At 34.7% G+C, this 16,384-nt stretch overlaps 1 long non-coding RNA gene across 1 annotated transcript in view; it reads left to right on the plus strand.

Moving 5' to 3' along the window:
- The window catches only part of LOC112474006, a 12,230-nt gene extending 2,491 nt beyond the window's left edge, over positions 1-9,739 (plus strand). The window contains exons 2-3 of the long non-coding RNA XR_003044247.1: positions 1,304-1,505; positions 9,290-9,739. This is a non-coding gene — a long non-coding RNA (uncharacterized LOC112474006). The remainder of the gene's footprint in view (positions 1-1,303; positions 1,506-9,289) is intronic.
- The last annotated feature ends 6,645 nt before the right edge of the window (positions 9,740-16,384 follow it).

The following is a 16,384-nucleotide window of genomic DNA, read 5'->3' on the forward strand; positions in this document are numbered from 1 at the left end:
GGGGGTGCTGTTAAAGAGATTTCCCCATGGAAATATGAGGAGGAGGAGGAGGTGGTGGTAGAGAAAAACATGACATCAGGGGAAGGTTTAGCCGATTGGTTCATGCAGTTGTAACCAAAGAGAAGACCATTTATCTAATGCCAGCTACATATATTTTAATGAAAATACCTAGAAGAAAATAACCTCTGAAGTACAGCTTAAACCTAAAGTCTAACTCTTGACATTTATTCCATGAATATTCTTGGCACTTATAATGTAAGACCTTGTTTTTTTAGAACATGTTTTAAAAACATTTTTGATGTCCACCCACACTAAAAAATATCTTACATCAGCTAATATTTCATAGGAAAAAAATACTTGTAAAAGATAACTATGATGCACTTTGATACTTCTAATCTGGTATGGTCTTTTTAATTTAAAAAATGCTGGTCGAGACCTACTAAATTGACTTCATGACCCACTAATGAGAAAACTATGTTAGAGCAATTAGGCATGGCTGACTTCCAAGACCATAAGACAAGCACTAAGAGAGACCCAGCAAACCCAGCTCTACAAATTTTCGGAGGAATTACCAGGGAGACTATTGGTGAGAGATTTTAAAAGCTTCTTGTGAGGTTTAAACTGTACACTTTATTATTGTAATCCTGTAGGTGTAGGCAAACTCCTTAAGAAACCACACAAGGATGGAGAGACTACTTAGGGACATGGGAGTAATCTAGAATCTGAGAATCTGCATCTCATTCCGCAGTGGTCCTTGGAGGGAGAATAGACATTCAAAGCAGACCAAAGCTCATTCTTTGATGACAGGACCATGTCTTTATGTCCCCACCAGCACCCCGTTTGGTGCCTTGCATGAAGAAAGTACATAATAAATTGATCACACATTTTGAGATTAATAAATTCCAGAATAGTGGCTTTCAATTTTTAAAGGGTATACTTTCTTTTAATAAACATGTGCTCACATTTATGACCATATACCCAGATTCTGATCCTAGATCTTTCTGTCACCTACAATTTCATTGGTAGTTACCAATAGAAGAGAATGAGCATTTATTGAAAACCACCAAGCTTCAAGCAGATAGTATAATTTATCTCATTTAAATTGTGTAACAATTTTCTATGTTCCGACTGATAGAGAATAGGTAAAGATAACAAGCCAAAGGGAACCAAGTATAGCCTTTGCAACTGGCAGAGAAAACATCCAATACTCCTCAAAATGTAGGGGCTGGTAATATCTGAATTAGACAACACAGCTTATACCTGAGGTCAACATGGAATCTTTCTAATACTCTCCTGAATCCAGGTTATAGGATTTACCTGATTGACTCAGTCTACTGAGAAGGCCCCAAATCTACTTTTCCAATCAGCTGCGGACCTGGGAGTAGAAAGAAGCTTTAGAGCTGCAGTCTGGAGAGATTCTGTCCACCACTAAAACCACGGCCCCTGAATGACATGATCTCTGACCAGTCAGTTTACTCTTCCTCCTATGGGGAGAAGGGTATTAGGTAAGTGAAGAAAGGTTTCCATCAATTCCCACAGGAAGAGAGGGCAGAATACCAATGAAATATAGAGGGTGAGACTGAAAATAAACATTCTCTCTTTTTCAACATTTCCTATAGAAGATAATGGTATTATAATTTATACTTCTCCACTCGAAGCAAAGAGACTCATAATTAATTTAGGTAACGGAGTTCTCTATTGCATCCTGGTCTTTTAGTTACCCTCTCTACAGTTGGTTCATTGTGGTTAGTTGGGAACAGTATTGTATGTAAAACACAAGTTAAGGATCACAGGTGATAAAGATCAAGAAGCTCCAAATGGGTGGGTTAATAAGAAGTAAAGAAGCATTAGGTTGTTTTTGCGAGTTATGCTTATTCAGTATTTTATATCCACTCACAGTAACAAAATACACTAAGAGCTATTAAAAAGTCTTATTCTTAAAATTATGTAGGAAAAATAATTTTATGGCCCTAAATTTAATAGCCACAACCCCCATTTCCCATTGAAAGAATTGTTTTTGTAACACAGGTTTTCTCAGGGAGACAATAATCATATTACAGAAGACAGACTATATTTTATTCATTACATATCTGGTATGTATCTGACATGTATTAGACACCATGAGGGATTCAGAATTTAACAAGACATAGTTTATGTTCTAAATAGTCAATGGAAAACCAATAAGAAAATAACATGAGCTAATGGTATAGAGTTATAACTCAAACTGAAATGGGGTAAGTGCTCACAGTAGGGTGCATGGATATATTAAGTAATAGGATGATTACTAGTTTAGGGAGCAAGGATGGAGAGGACTTTGGGAAGGTCAGAGAGACTCGGGAAGGACTCAGGGAAGAGGTAGCTTTTGAGCTCAATCTTTGAAAGGTGGGTTTTATTTAGACATAAAGAGGATAGATAGGATAGGATAGGCAAAGGGAGTGATAAGAGAAAGGCACTGGGAGTGGTGTAAATCAGAAAGAGAGAATAGCTCCCGTTGGCTGGATTGTGAGGCTCACCAAGGAGAGCATGAGAAATGCAGGACTCAGTAGAGGCTATCTAGAGAACCCTTCGTGCCAAGTAAGAGTCTTTGGACTCTGTTCTCCATGGTGGTGCGGCTTTGTAGCAAAGCCGGGAACAAATTGCAGGATCTCTTGCCTGTTTGGTATGTACAAACCTTAGCTTTTCCCCCAAAAGATTGGAGCTGCCGGGAAGCTTTTTGAGAGGGTGTCATAATTGTCCAGACAGGAGTCCTGTTTACCTGAGCTAGGATGGTGGCTGTGAGAACTGCAAGGAGAGAATGAATAGGAAATGAAATGTGGGTATTTCTCAGAAAGAACTGATGGAATTTGATACACTTGATTTCAACCCAGTAAGTGCCATGACTCATTTACTTTATATTTAACAGAGATTCTCCTCAGCAATGTAATTTGTAAATCATTTCTTATCAAGAATAAATATAAAATTATTTAGATGAATACCAGTTGACTTTAACCCATTAATTTTCAAGCGCCACTTATTGTGCTACTCTAGCTTCAGAGCTAGGCTACACTTTAGAGAGCAACTTCCCCAGGAGTTTCAAACCTGGCTGTCACCTCAACTTGCCTCAAGCTGTCCCTTTTTATTTCTTTCACATATAGGGCTGCTTGTACCATTTCCTTGGCACAAAGGGTTCCATAAGTATAAAATAGTTTGAAAAATCGCTAAGTAATCCAAACTTTATAAATGAAGGAACTGGAAGGACACTACAATTTCTCGACTTCAGGTCAGATCACAAAAGAAATAGATAAATCCCCTTTCAATATGCGAAAATTTCAATTTCTCTTTCAGTGTTGTAACCCCTGCTGTGTCATTATTATTCTGTTTTTCATCCTAGCATAATATTAACATCAGAGCTAGTTATAGATTTATCAGTATTCAGATGTGGAAAAATCAATCATTTACAAAAAGAATGCCAGCATCTTGATGGAGAGCTGCAGAGCTACTACTGTGGGAAAAAAGAGATTCTTGCCTGGGTGTTCGTTATCTTGTTTAATTATTTGTGTGCAGTACCTTTTTATTCAAATAGCTAATATTCCATTTAAAACTAACATTACAGAGTCAGATAATTATGAATTTCTGTTTGTGGCTGGAATGTTTTGTTTTGTTTAAAAAAAAAACAACAAAATGATTACAATTCACTAATCCTCATGGGAGGTTGTTGGCATAATCAAAAGATAATTTAGAAATCCAAAAATGGGTCTGAAGGGTCAAAGAGAAAGATAAGTAAAATGTATTATTCTTTTAATAAACTCATACTCCCTGAAGAAATCTGAAAAATGCTAATAATATTACACAAATTATTAAATTTCTAAAGAGGATTAATGGAGTGCAGCTTTGGCAAAATTTAGTTGAGCTCTTTTGGTATGCCTCATATTTTGTGATGACTCTATTGCATGCTTCCTCCTCACACAGTACTAGGGTTTCTCAAACTGCACACACAGATCAGCAGGGTATCATATCAAAATTCGGATTCTGATTCAGTCAGTCTGCATGGGGCCTGGGATTCAAGTGATGCTCCTGGTCCAGGGACTGCGCTTTGAGTAGCAAGAATGAACATATTTCTCTGCTCTGATTCCATGCAGTCTGGCTATCTTCTGGGGATTCTTACATCATGCTGCAGTCAATTTTTTTCTCGAACAGCACTTCCTGAAATTTTAGGGAATAGTGAGTATTAATGAGAGGATAGGGTAGGGTCTAGAAATAGACCCGACAAATAGGGCTAGGACCCTGAACAACTCTGCTACGGCAGTTCCATGTTTTATAGGTTCGACACATAGGCTGATGTTTGAATAAAGAGCTCCCATGCTTAAAAAGAGAAAAAGTCTGAAAATGATGGCTCTAGACTTTGCTATCTTTTCTCCTCTTTAAAGAAAGCTAATATTTGCTGATAACTACAATGTGACAGGCCTGTGCAAAGGGATGTTCACACATTTGAGAAGCAGTAGAGAAGACAGGATGGGATCCAATAACCGTCTCATTTTACCTAAACCTAGGTTATTTCACATACATCGTGCTTCCCTGTCCTGCTTCTATGCTGTGTCTTAGCCTCAAGGGGTCTAGTGCTCTCCTTTCTCCACTGAGAGCTAAATATTATGGGAAACTATTCAGCATTTGCTAATGGACTCTGTAAAGAAACAGAGGGGATAAAAGTTCAACGTATAAATATGAATTATATTTCTATATGTAAACAATGAAAAATTGAAACTAAAATCTAAGAAATACATACCATATATAATAGCTCCAAAAATTGAAATACTTAATTATAAATTTAACAACTATAACTATATAACAACTGTAATTAACATGCTGTAGTTGTTATATGTTCAACTGTGAAATGTTGACAAAAGAAATCAAAGGAGATCCAAATAAATGAAAAAATATACTGTGATCATGATTTGGAAGACTCAGCATAGTAAACATGTCAGTTCTCCCAAAGTTAGCTATAGATTTAAGAAATATCAATGAAAATCTCAGCAGAATATTTTTGTATAGATTATACATGCTGTGTATCTATAGACAAGCTTATTTTAAAATTTATGTGGAAGAGAAAAGGAATTAGAAGAGCTAAAATATTTTTGCAAAAGAAGAATAAAGTTGGAACTCTTTGGTATAAGATTTCCAGGACCTACCATTAAGCTACAGTAATTAAGGCAATTTAGAATTGGCAAGGAGGTCGACACATGGATCAATGAAAGAAAATAGAGTCCAGAAATAGACATATACAAATAAGGCCATTTGATATCTGACAAAAGTGATTGACAAAAGTGATTCAATGGAGAAAAGATAGTCTTTTCAACTTCAACAAATGGTTCTGGTTTTGGAACAGTTAGCCTTTCATATGTAAAAACATGAACTTAACTATCTTCACACCTTACTCAAATACTAACTCAAAGTAGATCATAGAAGTAAATGTGAAACATAAACATACAAAATTTTAAGAAAAAAAATATAAGAGAAATATCTTCATGACCTGGAATTAGATGATGACTTCTTAGAACTGAAACCAAAAATATCACCATAAAATAAAATTTTAATATATTAGTCTTCATCAAAATTAAAAACTTTGCTGTGTCAAAAATACTGTCAAGTGAAGAAAAGATTTGAAAGAGAAAAGATTTGCAAATTATGTATCCAATAAATGACTTGTATCCAACGTATTCAAAGAACTCTCAAAGCTCAAAAAGACAACAAAGACTCAAATTAAAAATGAGTAAAAGGCTGAACAGACACTTCACCAAACAAGGTATAAAAATGATAAATAAACATATAAAATGACATTCAGCATTATTATATATTAGAGAAATACAAATTTAAACCATGACTCAATACTGCTGCATACCTGTTAGAATGACTAACATATAAATACTGATGATACCAAGTGCTGACAAGGATACAGAGCAACTGGGACTTTCATACTTTACTCTTGAGAATGCAAAATGATACAACCACTCTGAAAGTGGTTTGGAAGAGTCTTATAAAGTTAACATATAATCCAGCTCTCCTACTTCTGGATTATTACCCTAGAGAAATGAAAACTTATGTCCACACAAAAACCTGCATACAAAAACTCATAGCAGCTTTACCACTAACAGTCAATGCCTAAAGACCACCCAAGTGTTCTGTCTTTCAACAGATAAATGCTTCAGCAAATTGTGATAAATTCATACAATGGAATACTATTCGGCAATAAAAAGGAATAGATTATTGATACTTGCAACAAATTGTATAAATCTCAAACACAGCATGCTAAGAGAAACTATCTCAAAAGGTTACATATTGTGTGATTCCATTTATATGGCATTCTTAAAGAGACAAAATGACAGTGATGAAAAACAGATCAGTGGCTAAGTATAGGGGGAAATTGTGACTATAAACAGTGTGAAGAGTTTTTGTGGGGTAATGGAACTCTTCTGTATGCTGTTTATGATGGTGGTTACATAAATCTATACATGTGTTAAAATTCAAAGAACTGCATACCAAAAGGAAAAAAAGTAAAATTTATTGTATGATCATTTAAAAATAATGTTAGCAATAAAAAAGACACAATGATGGAAAACTATATTTTAAAAACTTTTCCTGTTCTGGTAACAATATTTTTAGAGGTCAAACTATTTCTGCTCAAAATATTTTTTCAAATATGAAGGCATAGAAGAAAATGTAAATTTTATGTTCTGTGGAATTTTTTCTGGTCTATATCCAGGAAATAGATATAGAGAAGCAAGTTCCCTGTGTAAAACACATAGACAGAGGAAATGGAAGCCCAAGAAATCTTAGAAGACCCTCTACTTCCTTTAGTCAGTTTGAGAGGTGAGTGTTGTAATAGTCAGATTTGCAAGTGTAAAAGGGCTGAAAGCACTGAATGCATGAGTGGCTGGCCCATCTAGATCAACAGAGAACAGAATGTATTATTCTTTGATGACTGGAAACTTTGCAGATGAGCAAAAGGTGAAGGCATTCTAATTTTCAATTGCTTATTATAATATTTATATCAACTTTCATTAGTCTTCTCTCAATACTATTAAGTCAATATAGGCAAACAAATATTACTATCACTTCACGGAACTATTTAATAAAAAGTAATGTATTCAAAGACTAAAAGTAGGTGTCAATTCATCCCATTTCTCTAGTACCTCAAAACTGGGGGTGTGGAGGCTTGGCAATTTAATACTACTGTCCTGTAGTGTGTGTTGTGAAAATTGTAGGTATAACAAACTTCTAGGTCAGGAATCAGCATACTAGGCCCATGGTCCACAAGCTAAGAATGTTTTTTACATTTTCTAAGGGCTGTTAAAAAAAAAGAATATGGGACACACGTGATATATATCTTAGAAAGCCTAAAGTACTTATTGTTTGTCCCTTTATAGAAAAATAAATACCGATTCCTGCTTCATTCTTGATTTGAAACAAAACAAAACCCCCCAAAATCTAAGCAAGTTGGACTAGATAGGCACTTCCTCAAACTTATAAAGCGCTTCTACAAAAGAACCAATAACTAACATCACACCTAATGGTGAAAATCTGAAAGTTTTCCTCTAAGATCAGAAAAAGGGCTATCCACCATCCCTACTTCTAACCAGCATTGTAACAGTAGTCCATCAGTGAAATAAACAAGGGAAAAAAACTAAAGGCATTCATATCAGAAAGAAAGAAGTAAAACTGTCTTTCTTCACAAATACATTATAATCTAAACACAAAATCCTATGGAATCCACTAAAAACTACAATAAATGAGCCTAGCACCGTTATGAGACACGATATATAAAAATTAATGGTATGTCAACATATTAGCAACAATTGGAACTTTAATTTTAACATTTTCAATAATATCAAAATATGAAATATTTAGGGATCGACTTCACAAAACAGAAAATGTGACAGAAAAGAAATTGAAGAAAACCTAAATAAATGGAGAGATATACTATGTTCATGAATTATAGAAACAAATATTGTTAAAAAGTCAATTTTATCTAAATTGTTGTATAGATTCAATGCGATTCAAATTGAAATACCACTGGGCTCTTTGGATAACTTGAAAAGCTGATTGTGAATTTATATGTAAAAGCAAAAGGCTTAGGATAGCCAAAACATCTTTTTTAAAGAACAAAGTTGGAAAAATTACACTACCTTGTTTTTAAAAACAAGCAAACCCAGGGTAGCTCCATAGTGTAGTGGTTAGCATGTCTGCTTTGCATGCAGAAGATCCTAGGTTCACACCCCAGGTGGAGCTACGTACGGTACCTCGGGTGGGCCAGGCTCCCCACCCCCACCCCCAGCATGTGGGAGGAGACGCCCTACCTTCAGAGATCCAGTTCTTAAGGGGAAACGGCAACATCCATGGGTCAGGGGTGGAAGTGGGAGGAGGGGAGAGGAAAAAAAAACAAGCAAACCCATGAAGGCAAACCAGGGGAGGTACTGACCTTCATTGCACTTTGTAATTGTGAGGATAATCGAAAATATTTTCAGCTCTGATATTGCATTTTAAGATGCAGACTGAAAACATAAAGATGGGTGATATGTCTAAACAGCAATTCATTTTAGTAATGGGTAGTATTTAACCTAGAAGGTTTATTAAGGAGATCCAATAACTATATTAAAAATTATAAAAGACCATCAAAATAGGAGAGATATTTGGCTTATTCCGTGTAGCTTCAGAGAGAAAAGCCTAAAGATACAGGAGGCTGAGAAGGACCTATGCTTAGAACAAGGGAGACCTTGCTAAAATGGAATGGACAGCTTTTTAAGGTGTTGAACACACCATAGCTGGAAGAATTCAAGCAGATGCTGGAAGCCACTTTTGATGTATCATCTGTTGAAACTATATCAATGTTTCTCAAAGTGTAGTCTGAGGCCACTTGCATGGAGAAGTTGTTAAAAGTTTAGATTCTTGGGTCTCATCCTAGACCATAAATTTGCATCTCTGAGGATGGTACTTGGGAATCTGCACTTTAATAGTATCTACAGGTGATGTTTATGATCATTAAATTTGGAAATTGCTGCTTGAGATGACTGACAGGGATCCTTTTGAATTCAACAAATCTCTGATTCTCCCTTTCTTTTCCTAAAAGTCTCTGATGATTCATTTTGTTGAGTCAATATGAGAGTTTTTCTATAATTTGCAATTAATTCTGCATCTCAAACAATTCCATGGGAAATTTTAAATAGCAGGATGACTCAAGGTGTTGTTGTGCATGAGATTATTATTATGACAGAGCATCAAGACTGCATACTGATTGCTATCTCTGCTTTAATGCCAGGATTTCAGCAATCGGTGGAACCAACTGTAGCCTAACATCCAGAAAGAAGACCAAAGGAATGGCCTCACTACAGGGGACATATTGGCCATGACATAAACTACCTTGGGTTGTTGACCCAGTTTATTTTCAAAGTCATGACTCTTGGCTGGAAAAGTCTGCAAAGGAGATCCCTAAATATAGTTCATCATCTTGGGGTTATATCCATAAAAAGAGTAACATTTTTTATTTTTAAGTTAAAAGAGAAACAATTACCACCTGAAATCCAAATATAGTTTCGTGGCAGGAAGAAACATACCATTTAGCTGCATTGCATATACAATTACATTCCCTGTGAACATTATTTCAACCATCTCTATTCTCACATCATTCCTTGCCATACAACAGCCACAGGAAGCATAGGAGCTCTCCCACAAAATAAAATAAAATAAAATAAAAAAATAAAATATATAAAATAAAATAAAATAAAATAAAATAAAATAAAATAAAATAAGGGACAACTTTTTTTTGCTCAATTCAATTTTATATGCAGTTTAATTAGTAGATGCATGTACACTTACCATGGTTGGATCTCTGGGTAAATCAATTCTTTTTATCATTATGAAATGACCTTCTTTATCTCTGGTAATATTCTGTACTGAAGTCAACTTTGTCTGATAATAATATGGCAATATCACCTTTCTTATAATTAATGTGCATATAATGTATCTTTTCCATCCTTTAACTTTCAACTTGTGTCTTTTGTATTTAAAGTATCTCTCCTGTAAATAGCATATAGTTGGGCTCTTTAGTGTTTTGCTTGTTTTTTACTCCAGTCTGACAATCTCTGCCTCTTAATAGGAGTATTTTATCCATTCACATTTCATTTAATTTTTGATATAGTTGGGTTTAAGTCTACTATCTTTCTATTTATTTTTTATTTACCCTCTTTGTTCTCTTGTTTTTCCTTTCTTGTGTTTTTTGTGTTGTGTTGTGTTGTGGGGTGTGTGTGTGTGTGTGTGTGTGTGTATGTGTGTGTGTGTGTGTGAGATAATCAAGTAATTTTTAGAATTTTATTTCACATTCTCCTCTGTTGGCTTTTTATCTACTCCTTTTTATATATTTTCCTAGAAAGTACAATATACATGCTTAACCTATCACAGCCTATGTTGAATTAATATTGTAATACTTTATGGATAATGTCAGTACTTTGTAACAGTACAATTCTATTTATACTCTGGCTTTTATTTTTTTCTTTTCTTTTTTTGCTATTGTTGTCATATATTTTACTGTTACATATGTTATAACTCTCCACAATAAAATCTTTGTTTTAACTATCAGTTAACTTATAAAGATTTTTTTAAAGAAAAATAGTATTTTACTATTACCCACATATCTACCATTACTAGTACTCCTTTCTTCCCGTAGAGCTGAATTTTCAAATTATATCATTTCCCCTTTGAGGAGCTTTAAGCGCTTTTAGATTTTAAAAATTCAAAAAAAATATTAGACAGTCAAAACCTTTAACAGTTTTTGTAGTCAGTTCTGCATATGCAAATGTTCTCAACTTTTATCTGTCTAAAAATTTCTTTATTTCACTTTCATTTTTAAAGATATTTCACTAGGTATAAAATTCTAGATGTCATGTCATTGTCATCTGGTTTCTATTGCTTCTGAAGTCAGAAATTATTGAAATTATTGCCCCCTATATATAATGTATTTTTTTTTCCTGTGTTAAGATTTTCTCCTTTAGAAAACTCAAACACTGCTGGTGGGACAGCAAAGTGGTACAATCACTATGGAAAACAGTATGGGGGTTTCTCAAGAAACTAAGACTTGATCTACCATATGACCCAGCAATCCTTCCACTGGATATTTACCCCAAAGACTTGAAAACATTGATCCAAAAAGATATATGCACACCGATGTTCATAGCGATACTATTCACGGTGGTCAGGTCATGGAAGCAACCAAAGTGTCCTACAACAGATAATTGGATACAGAAGATGTGGTACACATATACAATGAAATATTACTCAGCTATAAGAAAGATGAAATACTGCCATTTGCAACAACGTGGATGAATCGCAAAGTAAGCATGCTAAGCAGAATAAGCCAGTCAGAAAAAGTTAAAAACCACATGCTATCACTTCTATGTGGGATATTAATCTAAAAGCAACAAACAAACCGATTCATGGACATGGAGAATAGACTAGTGGTTACCAGAGGGTGTGGTGGGGGGAGAGGGAGAAGAATAGGATAGATGGGATAAAAGGGGTCAAATATGTGGTGACAGAAAGAAATCTAACTATGGGTGATGAACACGCGATGCGATATATATATATGACTTACTGTTGAATTGTATGCTTGAAACTTATTAGATTTTGTTAATCAATGTTACCATAATAAATTTTAAAAAATACTTATTAAAAAAAGATTTTCTCCTTTATCAGTGGTTTTCAGCTGTCTGCCTATTATGTTCCTAAATATGGTTTATCTTAATATCTATCTACTGGGTTCATTCAACAGCTTTGGATATTTTTCCTCTCTCTATTCTTTCTCTGTCCTCCTCCTGGAAATCAATTTAGACCTATATGAAGTCTGGATACTGATCCACATGTCATTGAGATTCTGTTCGTTTTGGTCCCAATCTTTTTTCTCTCTGTATTTCAATTTGGATGATTTCTATTGATCCACTTTCAAGATCCCTGATATTTTTTCTATTTTCTTCATATGCTATTAATTTCATTTAATGATTTTTTAAAAATATCAGATAACTTTTTTTTTAGTTTTAGGATGTATATTTGGTTTCTTTTCAGTCATTAAATCTCTTCTGAAATTCCTATCTCATAATTCCAATATGTGGGTTCTTTGTCAATCTGTTTATACTAATTGATTTTTCTCTTGACTATGTATCACAATAAAAAATTTCTTTGTGTGTCTAGTAATTTTTAATTTTGAAATGATATATTGTAGAGACTCTGTATTCTGTGATCTTATTCTGAAGAGTGTCAAATTTTGTTTAAGTAAGCAGTCAAAGTACCAGAGGCTTGGTCTTATGGTTTACTGGATCTATTTTCATTTTCTCTTAGTTTCAAGGCAAACCTATTAGTCTTGTTATATGATCTTTACTCTTAAGGTCTCTCTGGTGTTTCAATGGAAAGCCCAAATTGTTGACCAAACTCTTCTAACTTGTCAGGATTCAGACTACAAACTGTTTCCCCTGTGATTCCAGCAGCCCCAATCTTTCCTCAGCTCTTTCCACTGCCTCGATGTCATTTTCAACTTGGGATATTTAGAATCCTATTTATGCCTGTATTTCTCAGAAGTCAGTTAAGGATTTGAAGGGAGTTTATACGCAGAACTTACTGCCACCCTGCCTCTGATCACCATGGCTTTCTTCTTTCTGGGATCGCCACCCTCAATTTTCAGTCATTCTATTTATCTCACACTCTGTTCTCTGTGCCTTCAGGCCAAAGAGACTGCATTGTTTTTGCTTGAGTTCTAGAACCCCGTGTAGCATGTAGCATGGGATTCTCCTCAGGGAACACACTTCATTCTTTCATGGGTCAAATGCTTTTCTGTTTCTGCCTACTTCTGGTCACTGTCCAGTGACTTCAAACAGTTTTTTTTTTTTTTGTTTTTGTTTTTTTTAATATTTTGTCCTATATTTGCAGGTTTAGTAGTCCACTAAAAGCTATTCTTTCCTTGTAGGAATTGGGACTCCAATATGCAGTTTTAATGTCAATTATCCTAACTCCTTCACAGTATCTTTTTCTAGGAATTATTTCCTACCCCTGATTCAGGGATTACCACCTAATGGTGTATGAAATTGCTCCAAACTCCTTATAACTTTCAAATGAATTACTTTGTGCTATAAATAGCCAATCCAATTACAGATTTATCACTTTAATCATTTCTCTCTTTATTTTAAACGAATATGTTGTATAACAAAACTCAAGGATATGTCTAAAACAAAGATCCAATGAACCCGGTGTAACTATCTTTAGCCACAACAGCGACTTCTTGGTATAATTTGCTACTGGATTTTTTTAAAAGATGTTCTCATCTGGGCTCCTGCTCTACCTCTTCTTCTTTCCTACTAAGATAGAGTTGTCAAATTTACCTTATAAGTGAGGAGCCTGTTCTGTTCAGAACATACCGATTCAGCATTGTGATCACTTTCCTGTGAATTTCCCTTCATCACTGAATCATGACCTTCTTTATTCCAAATTATGCTTTTTTGCCTTAATAATGGTTCTTCAGCAACATTAGTCTTTCCCTGTTTTATCTTTTCCCATCTCTTTCAATCTTCAAACATCTTTATGTTTTGGGTATCTCAGAGATATCTTTATCTCTGATAAACACATGTTTTGTATTTCTTAAAAATCTGATTGATACTTTTGAACAAATTAGTTTAATCTGTCTACATTTACTGAGACTGCTATGTCTAGACTTTTTCTACAATATGTTTTTTTCTATTTATTATGTTTTTTCTTACCTTATTATCTTTTTCTTTCCTTCTTCTTAAATCACTCTAGTGTTCTGTGATCCTTTGTTTTATATGTGCTTTTTGGGGAATTATACATCTTTTTCTATTCTTTGAACATTACTCTTAAGTTTTAAAAGGCATACTACCTTAAAGTCTAAAATGGACCTATCTCTATCTTCCTCCTGAATAATATAATGAACCTGGAGTTTATAATTGCAGCTTCTTCTACTCCCTTTATCCATGTAATGTCATCTAGCAATTTCATTTCTTGTTATTTGAAAAACTCCCTAACTGATCTTTTTTTAATGCTTTTTAAAATTTACGAATATGTTTACATATTTTTTTGCTCATCGTTCCTTCTTGCTTTTTTACTTTGGGTTTAAAATTTCTATTTCCTGAAGTATATTCATTAACAGTTATTTTGGCAAGGGTCCAAGGTCAGCGTATTCTCTCAATCCTTATTTCTCTGAAAATGCCTTATTTCACTCCACACTTGAATAATAATCGAGCTTGATATATTATTCTAAGTCAATATTTATTGTCCCTCAGCATTTTGAAGATGTTCTCTTACCCTATAGTGTCTATTTTTGTCAACAGGAGTCTGCTCTCAGTTTAATTTGCAGCTCCACATGTAATTTTATAAAGTTTTCATAGTCCTTTATTCCACATATCCCTAAAATAGTGTTTTTTATTCTCTTTTTCAGAGGGGAGTTTACAGAGAACGGTAAGAATCTGATAGCAGAAGTCACTCCCATATTTCCCTCCATACAAGATCATGAGGTTCAGAGACCTCTTAACAATTCACAATCCTGTTGTGAATCTCTGCCTAGAACTGCTCTAAAACAAAAGAGTACTCAATAAGTATGTTTTGTTAAACTAATTAGTTAATGGATGCAAGTCTGGATAGAGGTCTGGATGAGTGAAGCAATTGAGCCTGGGTAATCCTGGGTATATGCCATTATTTCAGACATTCTTGTCTGTTACTCCTGTTGACGTTACTGAGAAGGATTATTTCTTAGTCTGTTAATGTGAATGTTATAATTTGAACAGAAAAAAATGAAACAAATATAACTTCTTCAAGATACATTCTACTTTGAAGTGACAATTTGATTATTAATAATAAGACCCTATACAAAAGATAGCCAATGTTTGCCTTTAATGTTCCCAAAGCAGTTCCACTATATTCTTTCAATTCATTTGATCATCAAATAAACCTAGTGAATTAAGAATCATCATCTTCATTTTTTGCAGTCAAGGAAACCAAACTCGTGAGAGAATTCAAGCAATTTGCTTAAAGTTATACAACCAGATAGCAGGACTCAGTTTTTCATTCTGATTTCTCTTTGCCTGCTCTTTGCTTCTCATCCCTCCTTCCCTTTGCCTCCAAGGGCCCAGAAATCAGTGTTAAGTATATGCATGCCCCAGCAAGGGCAGCCATATTGAGAGGGAGGGCATCCCCAAGTCTCCAGAATGGGCTTCAGACCTGACCGACCCTTGAGCTTGCACCATGTGGGCCGAGAAAGAAGGGAGAAAGGCCGGGGGTGATTTTTCTTGGACCATGTTGTGTGTTACATGGGTGGGTGATAAACATCCAAGGAGACTTCTCCTACCCACTAAATAACCTTGAATGTGATTGCTTCCTCCCCTGCGCTGCTTTCTCTCACCCTATCCTTTTCTACCAAGGCCATATTGCTGGAGTCCTTTCCATTAGACCTACTGTTCACTCCTCTTTTAAATTTAGCATTACCAACTTTTATCCCAACTTTCCTTTAGTGGTGGTGGAAGTGCAAATTGGTACAACTATTTAAGGAAACTAGCAGTATCTACTAAAGCTGAAGATACACATACCCTACACCCCAGCAATTCCACTCTTAGATCCTATAGGCCTAAGTGTGTGCATACGTTTACCAAGAGATGTGCACGATATTTATATGGTTTTATTCATAATATGCCCAAACTAGAAACTATCCAAACATTTATTAATAGTAGAATGATAAATTAATTGTACTGTATTCACACAATAAGATACCATACAGCAATGAGAATTAACTAATTGTAACAAAACAGATGAATTTTATAAACATGGTATTAAATGAAAGCAGCTAGGCACAAAGGGACACATACTGTGTGATTTCATTAAAATTTAGTATAAAATAGGTACAATTAATCTCTGTTGATAGAAATCAGGAGAGTAGCTACCCTTGGAGTAGAAATTGAAAGAGGACAAAGGAGCCTCTGGGGTCCTGGTAATGTCCTGATTCTTGTTTTGGGTGCTGGTTACATGAGGGTGTTCATTTATAAACTATACAATTATGATATGTGTACTTTTCTATTTATACATTATATATCCAATAAGTTAAAATATTTATCTTTACCCACACTGGATAATTTAAACATATATGTCCAAGACTTAGATATACCATACAAATGTACATACTGGTTATGTGCTTATTATCTATCCATTATGGATGAATTTGAAGACCCTAATACATTCTCTTTAAAAAATAATCAAAGTGAATCACTAGCTTGGACCAGAGCTGTGTGACTTTAACTTGTTCATTTCATGAGATATTATATCAGTGGCCTCCCACCATACCACCCCGAGACCAGTAAAGGAATTATGTAAT

The sequence above is a fragment of the Pteropus alecto genome, unplaced genomic scaffold, assembly GCF_000325575.1.
Source record: "Pteropus alecto unplaced genomic scaffold, ASM32557v1 scaffold69, whole genome shotgun sequence".
In the NCBI taxonomy this organism is placed as follows: domain Eukaryota; kingdom Metazoa; phylum Chordata; class Mammalia; order Chiroptera; family Pteropodidae; genus Pteropus; species Pteropus alecto.